The sequence below is a fragment of the Bufo gargarizans genome, chromosome 10, assembly GCF_014858855.1.
Source record: "Bufo gargarizans isolate SCDJY-AF-19 chromosome 10, ASM1485885v1, whole genome shotgun sequence".
Taxonomy (NCBI): Eukaryota; Metazoa; Chordata; class Amphibia; order Anura; family Bufonidae; genus Bufo; species Bufo gargarizans.
In genome coordinates, this window is record NC_058089.1 from 10061783 (window position 1) to 10067782 (window position 6000).

The window sequence follows — 6000 nt, forward strand, 5'->3', positions numbered from 1 at the left end:
TTGCCAGCACAGGTGTCATTTTTGGCTTCTGACCACGTCCTCTAAGATTTTCCACAGTGCGGAACATCTTGTATTTTTTGCTCAAATGCAAATAAAAGCTGAGAAATGTTTTTTTCCCACAATAATGCCTCTTGTACATCATCTTATTATCTTTTGGGTGACACCAATGTCATTTCCTGTCAAAAAATTACTTGCTGGTTGAATAAAAGTAACTTTAAGTCAAAATCTGCCAGGGGTATGAATAATTATGGGCAGCACTGTACATAGATATTTTTGCTTCTAAATTCTACATAGTGGAAAATTTCTGATACTTGTGCCGATTTCATGTGACGGTATATTTCACCACCCCGCTATACTACAGCTGCACTTCGGAGAAATTAAAGCGACAGCTCCAGGGGCTATAAGTTTTTCAATACTGTGCACTGTTGCTCTATCCTCTCCCCACTTTTCTTTTGATCTACACCTAAAAACAATTGGGCGAGAGGGCGCCTTCACGCGCTGCAGATTTTGTTGCAGAAATTTCCGCATTTTGTTCTATTCATTTGAATAGGGCGGCAAGCACCTGGATTTCTGCATGGCCCATTCATCTTCAGTTGTGGAGGTGCCCTTATTGCTGTACCCCAGAAGACGCTACTCCATGAGGTTCAGCAGCAACCACAGGAGATCTGCTTTGATTGAGGCTCATGGTCCCTTTAATAAACCTCATACGGAGGGTAATACTCACACACCATTCCTCGTCTCTAGTGCTAACCTGCTGGGAGTTCAGGCCACGCAGTCTTTTACTATGTCTGCTGCCATTCAGTAAACACAGGTTCAGTAGCATTTAACCGGCAGGCGCTCAATCCCTGGAGGGAGGGCGTACAGCCCATGTGCATGTGTTGTGTGAGTGAAGTAAGTTGCTTAGAAACGACAGGCACAAAAGACCTGAGCGCTGCGTCTACCTGTCCCAGTCTGCTGCGGAAAAGCGTGTATTTCCTTCTGTCCAATAAGCAAACTAATGGCGGCCTCCATTCATTAGATCCAGTGCAAGGGATACTGTATGTCTGCACACTGGAAGGTCTGTGGGCCTCCCTCTACACCCCGTTACAGTATGGTTTCTACATTGTAGCAACTTGGAGCTGTTATTTCCATGACCCAATCCTGCAACTGTGCCCATGAGCAGCGGGCAGTTGTGGTTGGCCTCGACTCTCTCCTACATAGGTGATGTAAGTCTCCCACTGACCATGAGGTCACGACACATACTGTCCTACATTCATGACCTCTTCATCTCTCAAAAACTTTGCTTTCTGGGTCTCACAGAAACATGGCTGACACCCTCAGACACCTCCTCCCTTGCTGCACTCTCTTATAGCGGATTTCATTTCACTCTCCCCCCCCCCCCCCCCCCCGCCTCGGCAGCAAACATGGTGGAGGAGTTGGTCTTCTCCTATCAGACACCTGCTCCTACAGCCCAACTCCACTGCCACCCTCCATGACGCTCACTTCATTCGAAGTACACTCTGTTCGCTTCTACTCTCACTCCAACCTCTACAGCACGACGCCCCTTAACACTGACTTCCATAGCGGACCTTCCCCTTAAATGTGACCTCCACCATTCCCCGCCCCCCTAACAGTGACCTCCACAGCAGCCCGTTATTAGTGTCCTCCACAGTACCCCATCTCCTTAACAGTGATTTTCACAACACCCCATCCCCTTAACAGTGGCCTCTACAGCAACCATCCTTTTAACACTGACCTCCATAGCGGATCATTCCCTTAACTGTGACCTCCACAGCAGCCTGCCCCTAGGGTGGCTAGAGGTCAGGTTTTAGGCCGGATAGTCTGGCCTTCAGACTCCCTGTCCTCCGTACGGCGCAGGACCTGGACAGATACAGGGATGTTCTTTTGAACAGCTCACTCTCAGACAGCAGCACTGTGCTGTCTGAGTGTGAGCTGTAGGGAGAAAGTCACCCTCCCTCCCACCTCTGCAGCTGACAGAAGTTGATTTTTACCTTATTTGTTTTCAATCCCCGTCGGCTACGGAGTGGGAGGAGGCCTGGCCTAACCGGATCGGGGCGTGGCTTAGCGGGACCTGGGGGCAAGGTTCTTTAGTCCGTCTTTTGAGGGTGGCCTGAATGGCCACCCTACCTGCCCCCTTGACTGTGATCTGCGCAGCACTCCACTCCCTTAACAGTGTCATCCACAGTGCCCAGCCCCTTTAAAGCTGACCTGCAGCTGTGAAGAAAAATGGCTGGGTTGTTTTGGAAACCTGGTGTAAAACTGTGTGTATGTGGGGACTAAGGGCCTGCGAGCTTCTATTGGCTGATAAGGGTCATGTGACCAGGCTTCTATTGGCTAATGCATTTTTTGGGAATATCTCAGGACCGGTACATGCTAGAGAGCTGAGACCTAGTCTATAACCTTCCCGGACACCTGATGTACCTGTGTGCCAAATTTTGTGATTGTAAATGCGACGGTGCGGATTCCTTTAGCGGTCATACATACATACACTCAGCTTTATATATTAGATAGTACAGGGGTCCTCCTGGAATATAACATTGATGACCTAACCTTAGGGAGGGCCATCAATCTCTGATCAGTTCCGATCAGCTGAGCGAAGAGTCTGCAGAACTCCAGCACCATTGGCATAGTTGTGGCTGTTCCTGGTACTGCAGCTCGCAGCATTTATGTGCATGGGACGAAGCTGCAATTCTTGGCTTCAGTTCCCAGTAAGTTTTTATTTCCTCTGCCCCTTTATTGATATCCCGATAGATAGCTATGATTTTATTTTACAGCCGTCTATTCGGACACAATGCAGCATTTAGTAGTGCACAGGAACATGGCGCGGCGCCTGGTATGTCACGTGCTGCCTGTTATCTCCGTGATAGAACTGTAACCGGAGCGGCAATACCAGACACATTGTAATTTAATAAATACTCCTGATTGCATCTGCAGAAAGCGCTCACAATGAGCCAGGAACGTTAAAATTTGGATTTCCAGATGGCAGACGTTACCAAGGCCAAAAGATATCCCCGCCCGGCTGCAGCGGAGAAACAGATGATTTACAGAAAATGTGTTATATTATCATGTATAATCTACAGCAGCACTAACCATATATAACACCGAAATCCAGCAGGAAAGTGATTAACAGTATAAAAAAAAAAACCTGTGTCACCAATACGCAACACTTTCTTCTATATAGGAGCAGTATTATAGTAGTTATATTCTTGTACATAGGAGCAGTATTATAGCAGTTATATTCTTGTACATAGGAGCAGTATTATAGTAGTTATATTCTTGTACATAGGAGCAGTATTATAGTAGTTATATTCTTGTACATAGGAGCAGTATTATAGTAGTTATATTCTTGTACATTGGAGCAGTATTATAGTAGTTATATTCTTCTATATAGGAGCAGTATTATAGTAGTTATATTCTTGTACATAGGAGCAGTATTATAGTAGTTATATTCTTGTACATAGGAGCAGTATTATAGTAGTTATATTCTTGTACATAGGAGCAGTATTATAGCAGTTATATTCTTGTACATAGGAGCAGTATTATAGTAGTTATATTCTTGTACATAGGAGCAGTATTATAGTAGTTATATTCTTGTACATAGGAGCAGTATTATAGTAGTTATATTCTTGTACATTGGAGCAGTATTATAGTAGTTATATTCTTCTATATAGGAGCAGTATTATAGTAGTTATATTCTTGTACATAGGAGCAGTATTATAGTAGGTATATTCTTGTACATAGGAGCAGTATTATAGTAGTTATATTCTTGTACATAGGAGCAGTATTATAGTAGTTATATTCCTGTACATAGGAGCAGTATTATAGTAGTTATATTCTTGTACATTGGAGCAGTATTATAGTAGTTATATTCTTGTACATAGAGGGCAGTATTATAGTAGTTATATTCTTGTACATAGGAGGCAGTATTATAGTAGTTATATTCTTGTGCATAGGAGCAGTATTATAGTAGTTATATTCTTGTACATAGAGGGCAGTATTATAGTAGTTATATTCTTGTACATAGGAGGCAGTATTATAGTAGTTATATTCTTGTACATAGGAGCAGTATTATAGTAGTTATATTCTTGTACAGAGGAGCAGTATTATAGTAGTTATATTCCTGTATATAGGAGGCAGTATTATAGTAGTTATATTCTTGTACATAGGAGCAGTATTATAGTAGTTATATTCTTGTACATAGGAGCAGTATTATAGTAGTTATATTCTTGTACATAGGAGCAGTATTATAGTAGTTATATTCTTGTACATAGGAGCAGTATTATAGTAGTTATATTCTTGTACATAGGAGCAGTATTATAGTAGTTATATTCTTGTACATAGGAGCAGTATTATAGTAGTTATATTCTTGTACATAGAGGGCAGTATTATAGTAGTTATATTCTTGTACATAGGAGCAGTATTATAGTAGTTATATTCTTGTACATAGGAGCAGTATTATAGTAGTTATATTCTTGTACATAGAGGGCAGTATTATAGTAGTTATATTCTTGTACATAGGAGCAGTATTATAGTAGTTATATTCTTGTACATAGAGGGCAGTATTATAGTAGTTATATTCTTGTACATAGGAGCAGTATTATAGTAGTTATATTCTTGTACATAGGAGGCAGTATTATAGTAGTTATATTCTTGTACATAGGAGGCAGTATTATAGTAGTTATATTCTTGTACATAGGAGGCAGTAATATAGTAGTTATATTCTTGTACATAGGAGGCAGTATTATAGTAGTTATATTCTTGTACATAGGAGCCGTATTATAGTAGTTATATTCTTGTACATAGGAGGCAGTATTATAGTAGTTATATTCCTGTACATAGGAGGCAGTATTATAGTAGTTATATTCCTGTACATAGGAGGCAGTATTATAGTAGTTATATTCCTGTACATAGGAGCAGTATTATAGTAGTTATATTCCTATACATAGGAGGCAGAACTATAGTTGATATATTACCTACATTGTCTGCACCTGACAGAAATCATGAGGACACGTTATCAGATTTTATTAATGGTGTCATCTCAGGATTTGGATTTTTTTTTTAACGTTGTATCCCAGCACAAAATAAGGAATAAAAAAAAAATATATTTTTCATATTTTTCCAGAAATGTACCTGTACGTATGTATGTGAGTTTACAGGAAATTGCGTCCTCTTCTATCTCTATATATATATAACGGTAACGTGAATCCATATGCAAAAGAATATGTTCCAAATAATGAAATTCATGAAAAATAGAAAGTGAGGAAGATTTGGCTGGGATGTAATTGGAGCCGACTCAGTCGAGTCCGTGTCTTGTCCCAGCACCCATGAAGAGGGAATTCATTTCGAGGTTTGTGTTTGTAATTAATGTAAATGAGTTAGGTAGGGACCATTGATTTCTCCTCGGAATTAATTGGACATGATCAATCACTGGATCAGGCGCGTGCCGGCAGGTCATTCATCAGATAGTTAATGTCATCCTATGCTGGTTTGGCCTTTCAGCTGGGAAAAGATGGAGATCCCCGGGGGAGAGGTGCAGGTCATTACACCGATGACAATTAATGTGCGTTCTGCTGTCCTCACCACTCATTAGTCTTTATAAGGCTGCACAACTGCTGGGTGAACAGAAGCAGAAGGCAGGAATTAGCAGCAGGACTGAATATTGTAGACATGTAAATGAGTGGAACAGCTTCTCTTTTTTTTTTTTTTTAGGGGGTTTTAGCCTCACATTTATGTGGATTCTTTCACTCTAGATAGTTCTAGTATTACAATATCTCTGCAATGATTATTGAAATTATTTTTCACTTGCAGTACCTTGCCTGTCCACATGGTGTGCTGTCTAAAGGACACGTCTTTCATGCAGCTATAGTACAGTGCTCAAAAGCTCCACCTAGTGGTAGGAGTGGATACATTTATTATTACCATTAGTACTACTACTCATAAACATTACTACTACTACTACTACTCTTAAATACTACTCTTACCATTACTACTACTCCACCT